Here is a 22,479-nt window from a genome sequence, read left to right on the forward strand (position 1 = left end):
CCCTTTTTCCCAGGAGAACCGCAGGGCAACCTGCAGCTGCAGTTGTTTTGGCAGCTATTGAAAACTAGGGGCTGATATACAGAAGTACCTTGCAAGAACTAGCACGAGGCCGGCATCTGCTCACAGTTAGGTACACCTATTTTTACACTAAAGTTTAATAAAACATGACTTCTACGCAGGGATACCTCTTCACCATGCTAAAAAGCCATACCTCTTACAGTCTTTCTGCAGATCGAGGTTTCTTTTCATTTCTTGGTCCAGACGTAGTTCAACTGGGTGTTTCAACTCTACCAGCTGCTTTCCTTCCTTTCTTTCACTCTCGCACTTTCAAAAGAGAAAAGAAAGATGTATCACACACACAGAGCACAGGAAAAATACCTACGTACAGTCTGTGCATCTAGCGTTCTCCACAGAGAAGCTGCCGGACGTCTCTATCCGTTTGCCACGTTCCACAGAATGGCATGGGACAGAATTCCTGAGGATATTCCATCCCTTCAGGTTTCACATCAAACAGACCAATACGTAACTACAGAAACAGATGCCCTCGCTGAAGCAAAGGCCATCCTCTTCTAGACAAAGAGGTGGAAAAGATGCTGGAGAACACTTTTGGCAGTGCCTCTGCTCACAGTAGGATTACGTAGGAATGCACTTCATGGGACAACGCTGACCCATCTAAAGCTTTCATGGGATCTCCCACCAACCAGCAGGCAGGGGCTTCTAGAGGAATCTGATCTTTTGGAGTTCTTCAACATTTTATGAACTAAGTAAGAAGAATCACCTTTCCTGATCAAAGCTTAGACTTGGATACCTTTTTTCTGTTCTCTGCTTAGATCTGAGGACTAATACCCCGTTTGCCAAAACCTTCCGCAATTCCGAGAGAAACATAACAAACCAGAACAAATCGGTATTCTTTGGTCCCATGCACATAACATACCAGGTGCACTGTAGAAACAAAATAATTTCAAGAACGGACAAACTTTAAATTGTTCTTTCTAAGCATATCCTTTACCTCTCTTTCTACTTTGTCAGTCTCATATTCGAAGACTTGTTTCCTTAAATCAGTACTCTTGGCATTTAAATCCTTGTTCTGCTCTTCTATGAGATAAATTTGCTTTTCCCTATCAGCTCTGAGTTTGTTCAGAGTATCATTCAACCGGTCCTGCACATCATTCACTACTTCTTCTTTCATGATCCTCTTGCTCTGTGCATCTTCCAGCTGCTGACGCAGGAAAAGGTTTTCACTCTGGAGCTGGGCCAATCGCTCCTGCAAGGACTCCTGTTTTATTACAAGTTCGCTTACTGGATCTTTCTCAAGTTGTTGAGCACGATCACATTCCTTTGCCTGACGCTGGGCTTGACTTAACTCTTTTTGTGTCATTTCTACAAGCAAAGTTTTTTCTCTGAGGGTTTGCTCCAACTGGTGAAGCTCATTTTCTAGCCTATTAGCTTTGCTTTCAGCTTTACACAGCTGCTGAGACAAGCTCTTGTTGGTTTCTTGCGTGTCGGAGAGGTCATGATGGAGCTTGCCTTGCAAGCGATGCCATTCATCACGTTCTCTGTGAAATCTTTGTTCAGCATCCTTTTCTGATGACCGATGACGTTCAAGTTCTTGAACAGCAGCATTCAGGCGGGAATGAAATGATTTAATTTCTGCCTCTAGTCTGTCTTTACTTTCGTTTGTCTGCTCAAGTTTGGAAGTCAGCACTGCAGATTCTGTCTTTAGGAAGTCCAGCTGCGCATTGTACTGAAGAACCGTTTGTGTTAATGCTTCCTTGTTCAGTTTAAGTTCCTTTTTGAGAGCTTCATTTTTTTCTTTCAAGGTCTCATTTTCCTCTAAAGATTTTCCTTCTTCCTCCTGGTGCTTAAGTCTTACTTGATTGATTTCTAGCCTTAGCACAGCAATCTCATCTTGTAGTAACTGATTCTTGTACAACAGATCCTTTTCTCTCTCAGTGTTGGATTCCTGAATGACAGGGAACATGAATAAAGAGCCAATTGGGAAACGAATCTACAAAAAAAACTTCAGCAATAAACTGCATTTTAACATTTCTAATACTGAAGGGTGACTTCAAAGATGAAGTTTCAGGCAATAAGCTACTCTGTGAACCCACGCGCATGTACAATGTACGTACACAACGGAAGTGTAACATCTCCTTAAAACCTAAGTGAACATCCCAAACACACAATACCCCCTTAAACCTACAACCAAATAATAAAATTATTTAAAACATCTCAAGTGTAAAGCTTTTAAAATGACAGTGCTTTCTTGTATGTGCATGCCTTTATAATATTGCCTTTAAGGTTGAATTACTTGTGCTACAGATCTGATAAAAACAAGGCTAGAAAGGGTATTTTCCTTCTCAAATGTCTTCTGAACACTTATCCTTTTGTGTTACTGGAAGTTAGCTATAAAACTCAATCACCCCCAGAATGCAATAGTCCTGGATATTTCCTCTTTATTGTATGTGTAACTTTTTTCCACTTGAACACATTCACCCTACATTTATTGGGCAGCACAGCCAGGAACAAACGAGGCTTCCAAGCACTGCACATTCTTAGGAAATTCAGTAAACTCTTTTCAAGATCTTTTTTAATACAGTGTTGATGGTTGCTTTTTCTCCTCCAGTTACTCTAACTCCTACAGAGAGTTGAATTCATTGTTGATATTCGATCATAAAATTTCAGTATGTGGAGGTGGAAAAGAAAGGCATACTTGCAGTAAGTAAGTTCAATAAGGGAATAACTAATTAAAAAAAAAAGCAATGGAAACACAAACACTGTCAAACAACTTTCTTCCTGGTCAACCTTGACATAGGTAGCTAGGTGTCTCGTTGCTAGAAACCCTAAAAAGTGATAATAAAATGTCTGTGAAATGACAAATAACAGATAGGTTACGAAACGGGGTAAATAGTGTGTTCTATTAGTTTCCGACTTGCACAAGTCATTCAGGTCCATACAGGAGTGATGCTGCTTTCCAGAACTTTTAAAGACATAAGAGAAAACAGGAAAGGTATTTACACAGTTAAGTTCCACTGGTAAGTTGTAAATAATCCGTCAAGAAACACGGAAAGTTATATAAGATTTATGATGACTTTAAAACAAACATGGTGAAATCTGACTTATTAGAAAAAAAAATATCTGCTTACCTCTGAATTTTTTCCTATAGATCTTCTTGTCTCTTCTTCTAGTTCCATTTGTCTCCCAAGGTGGTTGTTCAAAATTCCTTCTTGAAGGGCTCCGGCACTCTTTTCCTGAGAGCGCTGTGTCTGTGTTTCATCACGTTCCTCTTCAACCTACAGTAATACAACTGCTTGCATCTCGAGAAAAATCAGAGCTAGCAATACACCTTCCCACTCTCCCCAGAATACTTGAAAAGATTTTTGATTCCCCACAGCTATGATAATCCACCTATAAAGAATAAATTTTAATTTTCTTCTGAAAATATAAGAAGAAGAAATACAGGATGTTTTGTAGTAATTTAGAAAAAAGTCAGGCTTTGCCCGAAATACAAATGAAACCTAAATTCTGAAAAAGAAAAAAAAGGATTAATAAAGTGAAAAGCCAAAAAAAAAAAAAAAAAAAAAAAAAAAAAAAAAAGAACAGACCAATTGTGAACCAACTGTTCTCTACTGCCCTCAAAATTTGGCAATAGTTATCCAATGCCTCTTCCATGAACAAAGCCCCTCCTTCTCTAGGCATACTGGAATACAAGTGAAAAGAAGCAGAAAAGAAAGTGTTTAATTCATTATTTAATATACCCGTTTCAAGAGCTTTCTCAGTGTTCTTATCTCCATTTCTAAATTCCTTGAGTGTAACTCAAGTTTCTGTTTCTCCTCCCTTTCTTTACAATATTGATCTTCTTTCCTTTGGAGTTTTTCTCTCACTTTCTCACAGAGCACTTCTACTCTGAGTCTCTTTGCTTCTTCTTGTTTCAAAGAACACCTGGGATTTAACAGAGTATTTGAGAAACAAAAGCACTGATATAAAAGTAGATGTTCCACATGATGAACTTGCAGAGACAACTCAAACCATAAAAAAACTTAAATGTTTCCAGATTCCATATTTTCACTGTACTTTTCAACTTTTTAAAGAATTCTAACTTCATTCCATTGTCCATGATATCAGTTGTACAAGATACGGAAATAAACCATTGATACCAGTTTTCTGTAAGGTTACACAGGGAAACGCACACTAGTGTGTACACTTCTATAATAAAAAAATAAATCCTCTTCATATTAAAGCCATTGTGTTGAAAAAGGAGTTTGTTGTCTCATCGGATCAAAGCATCATAAACTTTTACTATGGTTAATATACATTTTCTTGGTATACTGAGGCTACATATTACGGATTCAGTGACTAGAAGCAATACTGGTGAATCAGCACGCCACTTACCTATGGCAGACCCAACAATTTTTCAGCAAGCCTTCTGTAAGGCTGCCCACAGACAGAACAAGCAGCTTCTATTTACTCCAGAAGGATGTCAGTGTTCAAAACCAGATTCAGAAATGCATGGGGTTTAAGCTGGATACGATTAAAACCAGTTTTAAACCTCAGTGGATCTACCTCTGGGAGAAACTACAGCAATTTCATTTTGAAGCTGATTTATAAGGAAAGCCTTATGGAAGGTCAGCTTCTTTACCAACTGAAACAATCAGCAATGAGCACTGACATGGTAAAAAACGGTCCATGGTGTGCCCACGGTACCCAAACAAGAAAGCAGCTTTGTGTTTGATCCTTATTTTGACTATTTTTTCCGATATACTTGCAATGATGAAGAAAAAAATAAAAACCAAGTACCAACGTAAGGAAAGAACTGCCAATTGAAAGCCTGCTTTAGAAATTCTGCAAAACAAGAATCAACCACCACTAAAATTACTTGAAAGACTGACAGAAACATTTGTATTTGAATGGCGTATATTGCAAGGAAAAAGCTTTACATATAATTTCTAGCGTAATTTCACAAAAAGTGTAACTTTTGAAAGTATAAATTTAACGCTGCTTGGAGAATTCACTTAGAATGAAAATACTACTTCTTTATACTTGACAGATGCTTGAGGATTTTGAACACCTGCTGAAGTCAAACCCAGGCCAAGCTGGGACAGGCCTCGTCTTCCTCGTACTCCCCTCCCCCGCGCTGGGAGGCCCAACTCCCCCAGGCCCAGCTCCCGCAGCCTCCCCTCACAGGGCTGGTGCTCCTGCCCCCGCGCCAGCCCGGCATCTCCCTGCCAACCTCACACGGGCTGGGCAAGATCTCCTGGGCTGGGCGGCCAAAAACCGGACCCCGGGCTCGAGACACAGCTCAGCAAGCCCTGAGGAGGGGTGGGCACTCCCTGCCCCCAGTGCCCTGGCACTGCTGCCCCCCAGACAGCCCAGGCCGCTGCGGGCCGCCCCAGCTGCCAGCTCACGGTGGCTCCTGCTGAGCTCGCTCTCTGCCTGGGCCGCCTGGCCCTGCTGGGCCAGCTCCCCAGCCACGCCATCCCACCGGGGATCACCACGAGGAGATCTCCCCTCCCAGGCCAGGGCTCTGCAGTTGTCCTTGCTCAGCTGCCTACGGTGCCTGCTGGCCACCCCTGTCTGACGTGATGTCAACAGCGATGAGAAACCTCACACCTCCGGGTCTAGCTCAGGAGTGTGGGGAAAGGGGCGATCCCAAACTTGACCTTTCCAACAAACAAACAGGTAAGCAAACAAATGCTCTAAGCTCTGGTTTGACTTGCACTGGGTGGAGTTACCAGAAATCCTAGTATTATAGGCCAACTGAAGCCGCGAGGACAAAATGAAAAAAAAACCCACACCCAACCATCTCTCAGATCTCTCTTATAAATCCGATTTCCCCATACACACTCTCTTGTCCTCTTCTCTTGCTAGAAAACAAAGTTAAAACATCATCCAGAACATTGTACATGGAGCTGATATCCGGCCATTTTTCCCCTCTCACATTATGTACTTCATAGCATAACTGGCCCACGGGATTCAAAAAACCCAAACCCAAAAGACTGGAAACTTCTCACCCTGTTGCCCGCACCATCAGAGCCTTTTGGAATAAAACCACTGACAAGATAATACATTATCAGACCACAAGTTTACATACTTAAGGCTTTGGATGTCACTTTTCCATTCTGCTTCTTGGTGAGCCAATATGGATTTCAAATCTTGAGTCTTCTCCGCTCTGAACCGTGACTCCCTCTTTTCATCTTCCAATTCCCTTACTTCGCGTGAGAGAGCTGTATACCGATTTGTCCCACGTTCTATTCTCTGTTCATATTCAAGAAGTATGTTTTGCAGTTTCAACAAAATAGCAGAACCTGCTTTGAGATAGAAAAGACACAAAGCTGCACAAATACTGCCCAATGTATAAGCTGTTCAACGCTTTGCTGCATTAGGTGCAGGTGGCAGGTCTCGGTAGTGGGAAGGTCCCTCTGAGAAGCAGCCAGGGGTCGCCCCGTGCTGGACACGGACGGTTTCGATGGACCCACCGCAGGGCACAGCTGAGCCTCTCAGCCGTGCTGGCAGCACCTCAGGAAAAACAAATGCAGGAAAGGGCGAAACGGGCAGAGAAGGGGAAAAGCATGTGAAAACCAGCCCCGCAAACGAACACCCAGGTCAGCGAAGGAGGAGGGAGAGGTGCTGCTCCAGGTGCCAGAGCAGAGATTCCCCTGCAGCCCCGGAGAGAACCATGCTGGAGCAGATACCCACAGCGCAGTGCTGCGGAGGACCCCGTGCCAGAGCAGGCGGATCCTTCCCGAAGGACCTGCGACCCATGGAGGGCCCAGGCTGGAGGAGATTTTCCCCAAAGGACTGCAGCCTGGGGGAGGACTCACACTGGAGCAGGGAAAAGGGACGAGGACGGAGCAGCAGAGAGAAACTGCTACGTCCCGACTGCAGACCGCAGCCTCCCCGCGCTGCCTGGGGAGGTGGCAGGGAAGGAGCGCAGCAGAGCTTGAGCAGGGGGGGTGCCGACGTGTCCTTCTCAGGTTTGGGGTCTTTGTTTCTCACTATCCAAATGTATTTTAATCGGTGGAGTCTGTTTTGCCAGTGACAGTCACTGGGAAGTGACAGCCCTGCCTTCACACTGACCCACAAGCTTTTTCGCCCCATTTTGTCAAGGAGGGGCAGTGGCAGCACTGGGGGGGGAGTTTGGCCTTCAGCCAAGGTTAACACTTGCCTACTGAAATTTTAGCATAGTTTAAGAGCCCTAGTAAGTGATGCTTATGTTTATATAATGCCTTGTGCATATATGCAAGCATCTTGATTCCTGTTATACATGTATTTATTTATTATTTTTAAGCAAAGCCATTATTTTGCTGTACTCTTTGTCATTAGCTGTTGAGGGGTGTGCTGGTTGTGGCTGGGATAGTGTTAATTTTCTTCGCAGTCGCTGGTACGGGGCCATGTTTTGCAGTTGGGCCGCAAACAGGGTTGGTAGCACGGGGATGTGTTCCTTATGGCCCAGCAGCGCCCACACAGAGCCAAGGCCTTTTCTGCTCCTCACCCCACCCCACCAGCCAGCAGGCTGGGGGTACGCAAGGAGCCGGGCCGGGACACAGCTGGGACAGCTGACCCAAGGGATGTGCCATGCCACGCGGCATCATGCTCAGCATATAAAGCTGGGGGAGGACGAAGGAAGGGAGGGACATCCAGAGTGACGGCACTTTGTCTTCCCAAGTATTTGTTATGCGTGACGGAGCCCTGCTGTCCTGGAGATGGCTGAACACCCGCCTGCCCATGGGACGTGCTGGATGAATTCCTTGCTTTGCTTTGCTTGCGTGCGTGGCTTTTGCTTTTGCTATTAAACTGTCCTCATGCCGACCCATGAGTTTTCTCACTTTTCCCTTTCCGATGCTCTCCCCCACCCCACTGGGGTGGAACAAGTGAGTGGCTGTGTGGTGCTTAGGTGTTTTGGTGTGGCTGGGCTTAAACCACATCAAGGGGATATAAAGAAGAAAAAGCTCTTGCTGACTTTTGATGACCCCATTAGAAGGAGCTGAACTGTACTTTGCAAGAAGCTGCTTCTCCAGCTCTGACTAGACAGAGAACCAATGATAACATAAGGGCACATCGGCTGGTAATGCAGGCAACGTCTCAGGTCAGGTGACAGTCTCACAGCTTTTGAGGGGGATCTCTAATCATAAAGAGATATTATATCAAAATACGAAACTAAAATACTTAGGAATGCATACAAAGAAACCATGTTTTAAGGGGAACTTGTAACAGCTGAAGACGGTGACTTGAAAACATACCCGTATGATCCACACGAAGCTGTTCTAACAGCAGCATAGCCTCCTTGTAGGTTGAAGTTCGTAATTCCACATCCTCTGAAGTTGGGTCAGATGAGTGAGTTAAACCAGGGTCATCAGTTACTTCCGTTGGTATGCTGACCTACAAAAAATACAGTACTTTCTGTAATTCCACTGTCTAGGATTACAGACCATTACAAATGCAGGAATGATTCATTCTCTCCTTCACAGCCCACAGATTTGTCTCAAATACAATAAAGCTGCATACCAGCAGCAATCCGTACATCTGGTTGATCACTACATAAACACTGCTCCCATCTACGTGATTAAAAGTTGACAGAAACTGTTTATCAAGAACTTAGTTTACAGTACCTTGCTCTTTTCACTCCCAGTTGTTGCTGCAGGTCTAGAAAACAGAAATATATTTCAGTACTGGAATGCTTACATTGCAGTATGAATAATACCTGAAGTTTGTTTGAAAACTTCATTTCAGAAGTGAATTAAATGAAAATCTAGTATAGTAACTTCGCTAGATATAGATCAAGACTGAAACAATTATTGTGTACTATTATGTCTATTGGAAGGCTATTTTTTCCGCAAGATATTAAGCAAATAGTTGAAATAACTGTTCTCTCAGCTTCACACAAAGTGACAGAAATCTTACAGCTACAGACATGGAGCTATACGGTTACGTGCATTCCCTGTTTAACACCAGGGGTTTAGCTCTCTTCAGTACCGAGAATCCTTCTCCTACAGGTCAAAGAACTGTAATTTTGGATTCTCTGGTGTCCTGGGTCTGGCTGGGATGCAGCTTATTTTCTTCACAGCAGCCCACACAGCGCTGTGTGTTAGATTTCTGACCAAAACGGCGTTGATAACACACCAGATTTTTAGCTAGTGCTGAACAGTGTCAACAACTTCTCTTTCTCACTTTGCCACAACCCACACAAGTAAGTTCAGGGTGGGCAAGAAGTCAGGAGGGTACACAGCTGCAAGAGAAAAGGTGGAGCGGGGAGCAGGGCAAAAAATCCCGAGACACCTGCAGTGAAAGAGTGATGTTGCTTTTCTGTAAGTCTCGCCTCACCCTTTTTAAACACATAAAATACTTCTATGCCTGTGCACACACTCATGTAATTAATCAGAATTTGTGCACAGTGACCTTATCATTAACTTGGCCAGCATGCTCAAAGCACTCTAAACAAAAGCAAAGTGTTTGTCAACACAAAGTGCACCAGGTAGTGTGGTCACAAGAAAGAACAAGAATCTTCATATGCATCAGGTTTACAAAAAACCTCAACACACAACAAAAACCCAAACTTGCCTCTAGCTCTTAGGTCAACTTACATCATTAAGTAAGTTTTTGTTTTCAGCATTCCTTATATGCATACCTTCCTTCATCCTCAGATGTTTCACTGGAAGTGCTCTCATCCCGTACTTGACCATGATTGCCACTGGAAGAGCTCATCGGCTGATGAGCCTTCTGCTTTGAAGGCTGCCTTCTACTTTTCTTTGCAACTTTGGCATTCAGGGCCATTTTACTGCATTAAACAGAAAGGGGGGGGAAAAAAAAATCACCAAGTGAGTAGGCTTACAAAAAATATCTCTGTGAAACAGACATAAGATGATGTCCAGAAACGACTGAGACAAAAAATATCTACTATAAAAACACAGACTTGACTGCAAAGATCGTGGAAGATACCCAAGTACTTAAAACACCTGCCCCTAGGAGTGGGGGGGACACGTGGAATCTGAGCTAGATCCAGGTTAAGCTGGAATACCCGTAATATCCACGTTACAGAAAGCATCTAGAGCAGAGATTCCTTTGAAGGACAGACAGGAAGAAACTCCTGCTTTAGGTTTACATAAAAATACGTGTGCCTTCTTTAGGCTTTTGAGATTGGTTTGGTAATATCATCTTTTCCCCTCTCCCGACAAAGGGCATATTAACTTAATGAAAAGGAAAACACCAACCGCACGGAGATCGCTAAAATCACCTAGAAAAGGGAGTAGCAGCAAACCCCAAGTTCCTACTTTTCTTTTCTAGGTGGCCATTTCCTACAAAAATAACTGCTTTTTCCAGTCTTCAGTTCTGGTTTTGAAGATGCATTTTGCCTCAGTATTGACAAGGAAAACACAGCAATTTGGGTGGGGGGTTTATTTTTTTTCCCCTTTTCTTTTTTGTAGAGCAGGCAATAAATTTGAATATCGTGAGCGTCGTGTTTTCTAAAAAGACATTTTCTTCACTTTTTGAGAAGCAGTGGACTACTCACTATGGCTTTCACCACTGAGGAAACTACTTCAACTACTACAATATTAGAAAACCTAAGACACTTACGTAGTACTACAAATAAGAATTAGAGATTATTTCCTTAGCTTACCATTTCATTGGCATTTTAATCAATTTTGAGCTCTCCTCAGATGAAAAACTCTTTTTGTCTTTTTCTTCTAGAGTGTTTTCATTCTCCATTTTCAAACAGTCATTCTTCCTTACAGTAATCTTTTGTTTCATTTGCCGATTAGTGATGTTGTCTGATGGTATATTTAATTTACCAAGACATTCCTGTTTTGCCACCGCCTGCACTTTTGAAATTCTTCGTTTGCTTTTTTCCTTCTCAACCTATAAAAAGAAAGTTAAGCTTCATGTATTTCTTAGTATTTCTAAAAGACAGAAACACCACATCCAAGACTGATTAATTCAGGGTTTACCCCTGAAATAATATAAAATTAGAGAAGCATTTTCACAAAATTACACTACAAAGCATATTATGTCATTGAAAGTACTTTGAATTCACTCATGATTAAAGATAACAAGAATACAGCCCTTAGAAAGAAAACAATGGCGTCTCTTAAAACATGAGAACAACAAAAAAGGGAAAGCATTACTGATGGACAAAGAGTTAGGAGGACTGCACAATGTCAGTTGGAACACCGCCAGAAAAGAATATCAAGTGGAACTGTACTGGGCTACTGCTCCCTGAACAAGGGGAGGAAAGAAAAAAAAAGATCCCAAACCCACAAACACAAATGGTTTCACAGGGAAGAGGAATTTTAGTGAAAGGCAATGAAGACACACCATGCAGATATCACAGCACATGAATTATTAGTCAAGACCCTGTTCAGAAGCTATTTTCATTCTTTGACTCAGAATCAGAACAGACGGAATTGTATGGATTTCTTTTTAAGGCAATGTAGTGATAACTACTTGCACTGGAACCAAGTGCCACCTACTGTTACACTGGAGCAATAATGCATTCCGTTTTCCAAAAATGGGGAAAAAGACAACTCTCCACTGCTCCCTTTGTTCACCAGTCACCTATTTCCATTAGAACAAAACCCAATTTGTAGGAAGCATCCTCCTTCAATGATGAATAGCTAAAGTGAACAGGACCCTTGATCCAGAGCGAGATTAAAGAATAAAGAGCAGCAGGTGAACTACCTCTTCTGGCAGCTGTACCTTCTCTTTCTCCAAAGCCAGGAATACTATTTGCAGCATTCCTACCTCACCCTTTAATCTTCCCGTATCTTGTTTTAGTTCTTCATCAAGATTCCTTTTCAGCATGACGTATGATTGCTGAGCATTTGCAAAAAGACTTCCCATTTCTGCTTCTCCTGTTTTGTTGATAAAGCAGTCCCTGGGAAAAACATCACTAAATCCAGAGTCTTTTCCAAGTTCCCTCTCTGTTACAAAAAGTCCATTTTCACCACGTGGAGAAACTGTCTTATTGTAGGAATAATATTAGAAATGTCATCCAAAAGACTGGGTTTTAAGCTGTACCTCGGGGAGTATTCAGGACCTCCCACTACGTTTCTACTGCTTCCATCTGCTAGAGGCACCTTCGTATCATCCATATTATACGTGCAATCTTCTTCATCTGTACTCCAGGTATCTTCCATGTTTGCATTTCAGTTATCTTGATCAGAAAGGACACCAAGACTCGGATTACAGTTTCCATTTTGGGTACTTTTCCACCTAGCGTAAGTTTAATGTCTCCAAATTCACCTTTACTTTCTAAGCTGTTACTTGATTCTGTTGCATGAGATGAAACAACATGAGAACTCTTCAACTCGGCACTGAAGCCATCTTCTGACATTTCTTCCACAAGGGAAGGAGTTTTCCCAGTTTCATTAATTTCACCAAGCAGCTGCTTTAGTTCTGCTGTAACGTTTTTAAAACTTGTTTTCAATTCCCCCTTCTCATTTTCAACCCACATTCTTGCATCTCTTTCTTTCCAAGGTTTTGGACTTAGAACTGCTTGTCAGCACTGGGCAATTCCTCATTTTCTGCTGTGAAATTTCTGATGTGAAATTTCTGCCTTATCAGTGTGATTTTCATGTGCTGTTTTTTCTATCAAGTTGATAGTTTCTAAAATATATTTATCCTTAAGTAAACAGGTACAGACAGAAAGATTATCAAGAAAAAAAATATTACAGTTGATCTATGCAACTTCTGTTGCAAACTCATCATATAATGGAAATAAGGCATTTTGAAAGCCATTTTTATAAGAACAATCAAGGGACGCTAAATGAAAGGTTCACTGCACACCATCTTCTTAACAAGAGAAGGACTCAGAGACAACAGTTTCTTGGGTTAGGTTTGCCTAGGCATTAGGGTTGCTTTTACCTTTTAGCCTGCTGGCTTTCTGTAACTGCCGGCGCTTGTCACAGAGCATGTTTATTTTTCACGGTTTATCGCTGTAATACCGTTTTTCATTAAAACTGCCAACATTTTTCTCACCCACCCTCCTCCCTCCATCGCGCTCTACCGTCTGGCATTGCACAGTCCCCGGCCACCTAAGCTAACCCAACGGGAATGAACATGACAAGCTTCTGACCGTTCACCACACAGAGAACTGGCTAAGGGAGGATTATTTCTTCACCCAAGCTTCAGAAATAATAAATTCCACTCCAAGGTGCAAAGGAAAGGATTTATTAGGGAAACCTGCCTGCTCCTGCCCTCATCCCAGGAATCAGGAACCCAAGCTCGCAGGAAAACCGCACCACGCCTTAACCCTACCCAGCCCCCTCAAGTCCCTGTCCCCACGCTCTGTTTCTGCTTCTGCCCCGTGTCACAGTCCTGCCCACACGCTCCTTCCCCTCACGGTGCCTTCTGAACAGGGCCTGCAGCCTTGGTGTCCCAGCGGGCTGAGACCCTCACGCTCCTCGCGCTCCTCTCTTGTCAGCCAGGCCCTGTTCTCCCGCGGCAAAGACCCCTCCGCTCACAAGAGGGAAGGAGCACCTCAGCCAGACACCACCTGTCTCACCCTCCCCCTTCCCAAGCTCACTGGCCAACTACTACCACCTTGCAACAGGCTTAAGTCCTGCGCTTTGCCTCCTAGAATTAGGCACGTCCCTCTCTCGTGATGCCCGGCTGTGGGGTGGAAATCATTTGCTACGCTGTCCCTTGGGTGTTCCAGAGGACGCCAGACCCCTCTGTGCAGCCCTGCCCCGCACGCCCAACACAAGCAGGACGCCTGCCTTATTCCCCTCTAGGATACCCTCTGAGAAAACCCTTTTCAAACACTTCACGTGGCCAAACAAGAGCGTATTTTGCAGAGGCTGGGGAAGCCTCAGAAAGGTCACCACATTTCAAGGTGCTCTCTTTGATCTTTGTCTTACAAAGAGGAAGACCGGCATGTTTCATCAAACAGATCAGCATGTTACAGACAAATCTCCCTCTTCACTTGAATGTGCATTTTGCACAGGCAAAAAAACCCCCCACATGTGGCCGCACATTTGTTTCTCAGCAGTGCACAAGAGGAAAAACACCCCTCAAAATTTAAGCAAACCAACTGAAAACAAATCAGCATAACAGCAAGCATCCGACATAGTGACAAGGATTTTACCCCACCATAAGACGACTGTATCCAACTTTCCTTCAGACTGTAACGCAGCCTTCACCTACAGGACTCTCCCTTCAGCATTATTCACAGACTGGTAAGTTTTCTTTACCTTAGTGTATAATACAACTTACTGAATCAGACTGTAATCCAAAATATTTGGGCTTACATACCTGCACCCCATAATATTCAATGGCATCCTTCACGTTGTCTTTTTCAGCTGATGATGACATATGAAAGGTAGATCCTGAGTTCTCACCTGCAGTGAAAAACCACACATTTTTATAACCAGCACGACTTAATACTACTTATTTACACCTAGAGTGCATCTTGAATCATCCTACTTGTGACAAAAATCTTAACATAAAATAAATCCCCTCAAATTTGTGCACTCCGAGAGAAAATTATCGTAACACAGATTTAAGATGCATCTGGGTGAATTCCTTTCTTCCAAGGCATTCTACCTTTTAATGTATAAGGGAAATGTGCTGAAAATCACTACACATTGTCACAAAGAGGCCATTCCTGTTTCTTAAACATGCACAACAACTCTCTCTCATACGCAGATATACACCTCTGTATCTCTGACACACTGTGCGCCACACAGTATTCCTCCCGCAATTTCAGTTTCCCTATGTGTTGCGCACAGAAAATCACGAACAACAAAGCCACAGGCTTGAAATCTTGAAGACCCCAGCTTTATTCCTTGCACAACACAAATCTGTCTCTAGACATGGATCTAGGCAGAGTATTTCAGTCAAACTGCTGCCCCATCTGTCCCAGAAGACATGGACGGGCCGCTGAATGAAAGACAGGCTTGTGAAATGTGGAGAAATCACCCACGATCCGGATGTTTTTACCGTTGAAAACTGGATTCCATCCTTTCCTCTCTCAGAATTTCTACGTAATACTGGACAGGTCACAAACTCCTCGGAAGCAGTCACTCACTCAGTCTGGGCTCCCCATTCTGGGGTGCCTACCTTGAATCTCTGTTATATCTGAGAACTGGACTCCAGATAGTTCCAGACACAATTTAGAAGCAGCAACTCATTGTATTGTTTGTGTGGAAGGCACACGGAACATTTTGAAGGAACAAGTATTCAGAAAGAAACAAGTCCCAGCAGGTCAAGTGTGGCATCTAAAACCAGAGATGGATTCTTTTCACCTTAATCACTCTGCATCTCCTTTCCTGCTCCATCATCCTATGGCTTCTACCTAATAGCCTTTCAATACACAAAGCTTCGCTGCTGGAGAGGGACACAACATTCTTCCCACAAGAAAAGCGAGCAAGACAGGAAGAACATAGATAAACTCACAAAAATACAAAAGGGCCCGCTATTTATGAGTCACAAGGCCAACCTCACTCTTGGCATTTTCTCCTGTAGGTGACTCCTTTTACAAACTTTCATTGTCTACGTGCTACTCCTAGAAGCCTCTCCACCCAAGTACAGCAGCGGGTGGTCAGTCGGTCAGACAGACGGGGCTGCTCCTACTCTGCTTCCATGAAGGTACGCTTACCAGATTTCTTCTGTCACTTCACCAATGTTCACTCAGGTCACAAACAGCAAAAAGCAGGCAGCTTCCTACCATACAATTTGATATGCGCCATCACCCCCATCATGTAACACGGGCACCACAACTTTGCTTAGAAGATAGACTTCAATATTTTGTGGATGCAGGAGAGCTGTGACACCTCTCCGGTCTGCACAACACAGACCGAATAAGCTTTTCTGCTCAACTGTATCTGCCTGAAAACTGGATAAAAGCAGACCTGCGAGCACCCAGAGTTTTGTACTGCCCTTCTAAGGCTGCAAGTCACATTCTCTGTTCAGAGTACGTAGGCGTCTTCGTCTTTTGGATTCTGTTTCAGAGTGCAGTCACTTTCAAATTAGGCACCATGCTGCTAGAATGAAAAGCAACCCTAACTCCTGTTCAGCCTTGCCCATCACGGTCAACAGGAAAGATTTCAGCAGCAGCTATTTGAGTCTGATGTCTCCCTTTTGAGGTAAGATTTTGATAACATTGGAGCCCCTAAGAATCCTTTTCCATAGGGTTTAATCAATCTTGACATTTCTGTATGATGGGTACAGAACAAGGAAGAAGCAGGAAAGGTGAAAGGCTACAGTGTTCTCCTACCTGCAAAATCCCCGTTCTCATCGCGTCAGTAACTCTAGTCAGTAATTATTTTTCCAACCACTGGAAAAATAACTCAAAAAACATCAACTAAAAAGCTAAGGACTCCTCCCATTAGCTGTTGCAAGTAAAATTTCTTCTTTTCTTGGAGCAGTAATTCACGAGTCTATTTTCTGTGTTATTGGCTTCTGTCAACACTGTGAAAGAGGATGACTCCTCATCGTCAAGAGTTCTTCGCTTTTAGCACAGGGAGAAATTCTGAGTTAAAACACTGGTAGAACCCTACTCCAAGGCTTCTGAAGAGCCCGTCATTCAAAAAAATGTATATAAAAAATTCACAGGGTAAACCAGATTCCAGTATTTTTGCCTGTCATTCCCCCACCTTTTACTCTGTCTGCTCTCTAGCTAGCACTGAAAGATGACTTCTAGTCATCGCCGTTCTTTCCACTTAGTCTTTACCTCTCCACTCTGTTCTGAGACTTCCCTCTTCATAAATTGTACATAATGTACATAACGACTTTTTGCAGATTACAGTGGACAGCACCTACTTTGCTATACAGAAAACATGAGAACACCGCTATTTTGTTTTGACTCAAAAATAATTTTAAGAATGTATTCCTATGAGTCAGTAACAAAGTAAATAGAATGGGAAATTCCATCTCTCATTGGATATTTAATTATGCAAGATACTGTACCTGTTCTCCAGATTTATCAAATAAAGTTGTCACGGATGGCATTCAAGCCCTTTAGAGTCAGAACTATTTGTGCTGCAGGAATCAGGATGCTTTGCTGAAGCAATCTAAATTGCTTAAACCCAAATCCCAACATAAAATGTTTGAAAGAAAGAAATTTTTACATCTACTTCTTAGCACCTGACCTTCAAGATAACATATGGGTAAAAACCAGCATGACGCAAATGAATAAAGCCACACAGGAAAAACAGCTGACATGAAACGAGCCATGAAAAGGCAACCTTTCCTTTCTGTGTTTGTAAAATTGTAACGTACTGGTCCATTATGGGGCTACACTCCACATTACTGTGGAATACAGACATAACCAAAACTCACGTTTTAACTGAACAACCTCTAACAGTATCTGTGTGTCTTACCAGAACACCGTCAGTGCAAAATAAAGGGCAAAAGGGGACCTGTTGCTTACCCATTGCAAACACATGAAAGGGAGAAGAGCGAGAGGAGAAGGAGGGACATACTTCTAGAGAGAAGCTGCACCTCTATTATTGTCAAAAGATCAACAATCCTTTTTTTCTTTCTTCCCCTAAAGCGAAGATGCCAAAGAACTTGGAACTATTTGTATTCTATACTTAGAAGTTACAAGTCCACTTACTTGTCTACATATCTGTTCACCTCTCTCTGGTTTATATTGTCAATAGCCAATTGTAGAAACTCTAAAACCTGAGTGGCAAATTGTTTCTCATCTGATTAACAAGTGTGATTAATACAAAATACAACACAAATCATCAAATATGCAAATTGATAAACATGAGAACAAAGACATTAAAAACCCATTCAGGTTACATATCCTCTCTCCAATACATAGCCGACCAGCTAGCCGCTTCAACTTTGGCCTTGTTTCCGAAGAAAAGAGAATTCCTGAAACACGCTGACACTCATTTCCTCCCGTCTTGTCTCTCTTCCTCACTTCCTTCCCCTGCCTCTGAGCCTGCTGGTCATTTTCCATGAAACAAGAGAGGGAAGCCTCGGAGGAACGTGTTTGTACATGATTCAAAACAACTGCCAGGCAGGTAGAGAAAAGCCAGGCAAGTAATAATTCCTGAAAACTACAGCTACGGCACGAGCCCAAGAATTACCCTTTGTGGCTCACCTGCAGCTCCTGGACAGCCTAGCCTACAGATCCCTAGCCTGGAATCAGCCACAGCACATGCTCAGAGACCCAGGAAAGGCAGGAAGGGGGGGGTTGAGAAACTGAAAGAGAAGCAAACTTCAGGACTGCCTGAAAAGGGGAAATGACAGCAAGTACGGTGTAGGAAGCGTACATCATGGAAGGGTATGGACAGTGCGGAAAAGCAGACGAGAGGAGGGAGCAAACACATACACCGAGGTATATTTCAGTAGACCACCTGCTCCCGGGATGCCTTGCTAGAGCCATTAATTTAATATTAGAAAGAAAATTGCAAGTACAATGGGTCTGTCCATAAAAGAACACTACAAAGAGATTGTTATGAATACCTTCAACATCTTCTGCATCTCCTAAGCCGAATTCCTCCAAAAGATCTGCAAAACAAATCAGATGCCTTAATAAATACTCCTGTCTAGAAAGATTATGAAGCTAAACCCAGAGCCACATGAAGTGAACATTACCTGATTTCTGTTGCTTTTTGTTAGGAGAGGTTTCACTCCTTTCCAAAACAGATTCAGGGGCCTTCAGCTATGAAAGACAATCCAATGACAAAAAAAAAAAATAAAAAAAAAAAAAAAAAATCAATCACACTTAAAGTAACTCCATAATATTTAATGAGCAGAACAAGCAGTCAGTCTGACATGAACAAATACTTACCTGGGAATTGTTGGGTTTCTCCAAAAAGCCTGGAAGTGAAAAATGTTTCAGAAAGTGTTATTTTATTCAATTTTTATTTAATGTATAAACTTTTTACTCCATTCAACATCAGTAGTTTCTACAACTAAGTATTAGTTGCAAGCATTATTTCATCGAGACTGCGATACTTAACACTCAATTTACCTTATCCTCCAGCATTGGTATCGGTATACAAGAAAGGGACAGTGCATGCTTCCCATCATGCACCTTGGATTTAAGAAATAATACTCACAGAACTAGGACAATCCATAGGAAGCAATAAGGATTTGCTTGTTAACAAAACAAGATCAAAATACTTATTTGGAGGAGCTGAATCCTGCTTTCTACAAAGATTATTTCAAAAGCCAACGCTGGTCTGCTGTAATGAATTATCATAAAAGAACACTACGAATTATATAAAATAACAGCTCTATGACCCTGATGTTGAGGGATATTTTCCTTTCCATCGATAGGACAGAGAAAACATGGGTGCAGACATAGAAATCTCATACACATCATTCAATGAGGAAGAATCAAACTAGTTCTTATCAGGTTGTTCTGGTTCAGCTTGCAAGAAAAGAAAAAACCCAAATGACAATTGGTTGTAATCTGCATTTATAGCACAGTTCCAAATAGTTTCATTTTTTTTAAGATTCTTTTCCAACATTAAATCACTTACAAACCCACACAATCTACTGGCCCACCTATATTTTTCAGGTCCTCTGCTTTAGCCATCTTACAGTTTGAGTCCTCTCATGAAAGAAGTGTATGGAACGTTATTAAGAATGGCTCCATAGCAAAACTTTGTATTTAAAAAAATAATTAAAAAACAAACAGCATTTGATTTCAGGAAACTTGGTGGTCTAGCAGTATGGAAATACCTTAGCAAGATTATCATAATCACCTTTTATCCCCTTTTTACACTGATTTTAAACTCATCTTAGTAGATTCATACAAAGCAGACTTTCATGACAACTACTCGACAAGTAGATTTACAAACTCCCAGGAGCTTTTAAAGTTTTGCTTCCAGCTTACTGGATTAGCTTCTTCAGCTATTCTATTGTACTTACACTACAAGCAGGACTGACCATCTAGTAAAAAAGAAATCCTTCAGATGAGAGTTCTACCCCAACAGCAAAACTTCCCTGCCATTCTACACTCCAGATGCTCAAGAGACAGCATCACAAAGTACAGGCAGAAACCCTGAACTCACATTTTAGCTCCTAGGCAAAGCATAACAGAAAGGTATAAAAAAAAATTAAGGCGGGGGGAAAAAATGCTTGGCCAGATCATAGCTTTCTCCTGCTACATCATCATCCAAGGATGTTTAGGTGTTCAGACAGGTCAGCCCTAAACCACATACACTTTCATCACTATGCCACAAGAACCTGAATCCAAAAAAATACAGACACATCCAAAGAACACACATCATGCAAACAAGGTAACTTCCTTTACAAACTTGCCAGCAAGCGCCGTGGGAGCTGGTGTTAATTAACAAATACTAAGCACTTCATTGCTATAGCGCGCACCCACACCGTAAGCGCATTCCTAAGGCAGACATCGATAACAGCTCACTTCAGCCTATACGTGTTTACAGACAAACATTTAGTCCACCAGGAAGTTACCAGTCTGGCGCTCCCCTGAAACAATCCGCGAGCGTGCTCCGTGTCTGTCTGCAGCTGGAAGCAACACACCAGGTGATCCTTCCTCCGGGCTTTCAGAATCCGTCTGTGTAACATAAAACACGGGCGTGAGCATCGGTACAAATTCTCAACTCATTTCTACGCAAAATGTTCCTGCTAAGCCAACTTGCACAGCATGGAATCACAAAAGCCTTTGATAAGCCCCTTGGAAAGGGCACGTCAAGACACAGTCTATTGGAAAATCACAGCAGACTTGTGTGTTTTCAGATCTTAGGCAAAAACCTCACAACTCATCTAAACTATTCTGTCACGTTGGCAAACTGCACAGCCGCAAGAGAGAATTAACACGGTAACTCGAGCTGTGGGTTGTAACTGCAGGTCTGGGGGGGACCCAACTTTCGGACTGAACTGGCACCCGACACTCAAATTTGTGCTGATGTTCCCCAGGCACACATCCTGCAGTGGGGAGCGAACACGTTGCTACTCCCAGTTGCACGGGCTGAACAAAGACGAGCAAGACAAAGCTTACAGAAACCAAAGCTACCTAAACCCCCCCAATAATATTTTAGCCTTGTATTTGTAAGAAGGAGATGGGGAAGAGTTCCTTCTTCCTCACAAGAAAAGTCAGAGGGGGTAAGCTACAGACTCTGCTCGTTTTCTTCTAACCCATTACCACAGACAGGAAGAACTAAAAGGGCCAACACAGCCAGCACGTGTGGTATCTCTGTTGAGCATTACTTTCAAAAAGGGCCAAAACGGTAGAAAGGCTCTTTTCCGAAGCAGCTAATCATCTAGGCTGCAGACCCTAAGGGCAACCACTGAACACGTCAGCGGAACAGAGTTGTGTGGTGAAAAAGCAACAATCCCGCCAGCCCCCGTGAGGAGCTCAAGAGTATTTTAAGCAGCAAGAAACTTCACTGCCGCAATACTGTACTAGAAACCCAACTGCAAGGGCCAGTTGCCATGAGACCCAAATCATTAGCTCGACCTACCAGCATCCCAAGCCTCGCTGAGCAGCTAGCACACAGCACAAGTATTTCAAGGGCCCCCAGTTACAAACATACAGCAGAACCAGGAAGAGAGGAAATAAGCCTCAGCCGCGGCCGGGCCCAAGCTCCGAGTGCTTCTGGATCTCACTCCCCACCCCCACCACTGGGAACCCTGGTCTCCTTCACAGGAAATACCTCAGAATCCCAGGGAGATTCAGCATCTTCCTCTTCCTCTGCTCCCACTGCTGTCAGGGCACCTACAAATGCAGGAAGAGGGGAGACACTGAGCCCTTCTATTTCACTCTGCTTTTCCCCATCACCCCTGCGCCCAAAAGGTGCACAGCGGTTCTGTTGCTGAGGACAAACTAAGGAGTGAGTGTTATTCAAGGGTTTCTTCACACCCAGCACACAACATCATGGTATTTCCTTTAGATCGCCACCTCTCTTGCCTCCTCTCCAGCAGGAGATGGCTATGCACAACAGCTGACACAGCTACAAGCAGCACTGAAGACGTGTTTGGGTCACACTCAGGAAAAGGCTCCAGCACGCTGCAGCCCTGTGGCATACGGAGTTTAGGTCACCTGCTCTCCAGTCCACAGCTCCAGAAATTGCCATTGACTACCACCATCCACTGTGCAAGAAGTACCATAGAAACACCACCCGACACATCTTCATGCTAAAATCACCAAGAAACAATGCTCCTTTTGTAGCACTACCAGAAAAGATCTTCCTTGACTAGCAGTTTTTACCCTGCACCTTCCCAGAAGGTAGACACCTAAGCATTGCCATTTAAAAAGAGGAGAGGCTCACAGCCCAAAAACTCACCCCAAACACACAACTTGTCTCTGTCTCAGGGGCTAACATCCCAATCTCTTCTCTACTAGACACACGCAAGGCTCAGTCTCAGTAGGTTCCTGGCCAGATTAAACTATCTTCATTTCTCTGTTTTAAGCTAGTCCGTTAGGTAAAACTGATTCAGGATTCGCTCTCGTGGAGACATGCGCACAAAAAACGGGAAAGGAGCTAGAGACCAGTGAGGGCACCCGTCCTAGCAGAGGGGAACTGCTGGTTCCAGCCTCAGCTAGGA

The 22,479-nt window shown here is 43.1% G+C and overlaps 1 pseudogene; it reads right to left on the bottom strand.

The window, feature by feature from the left end:
- The window catches only part of LOC129783318 (ankyrin repeat domain-containing protein 26-like), a 52,875-nt pseudogene that overhangs the window by 13,999 nt on the left and 16,397 nt on the right, over nt 1-22,479 (bottom strand).

Source organism: Falco peregrinus, unplaced genomic scaffold (genome assembly GCF_023634155.1).
Source record: "Falco peregrinus isolate bFalPer1 unplaced genomic scaffold, bFalPer1.pri scaffold_29, whole genome shotgun sequence".
Taxonomy (NCBI): Eukaryota; Metazoa; Chordata; class Aves; order Falconiformes; family Falconidae; genus Falco; species Falco peregrinus.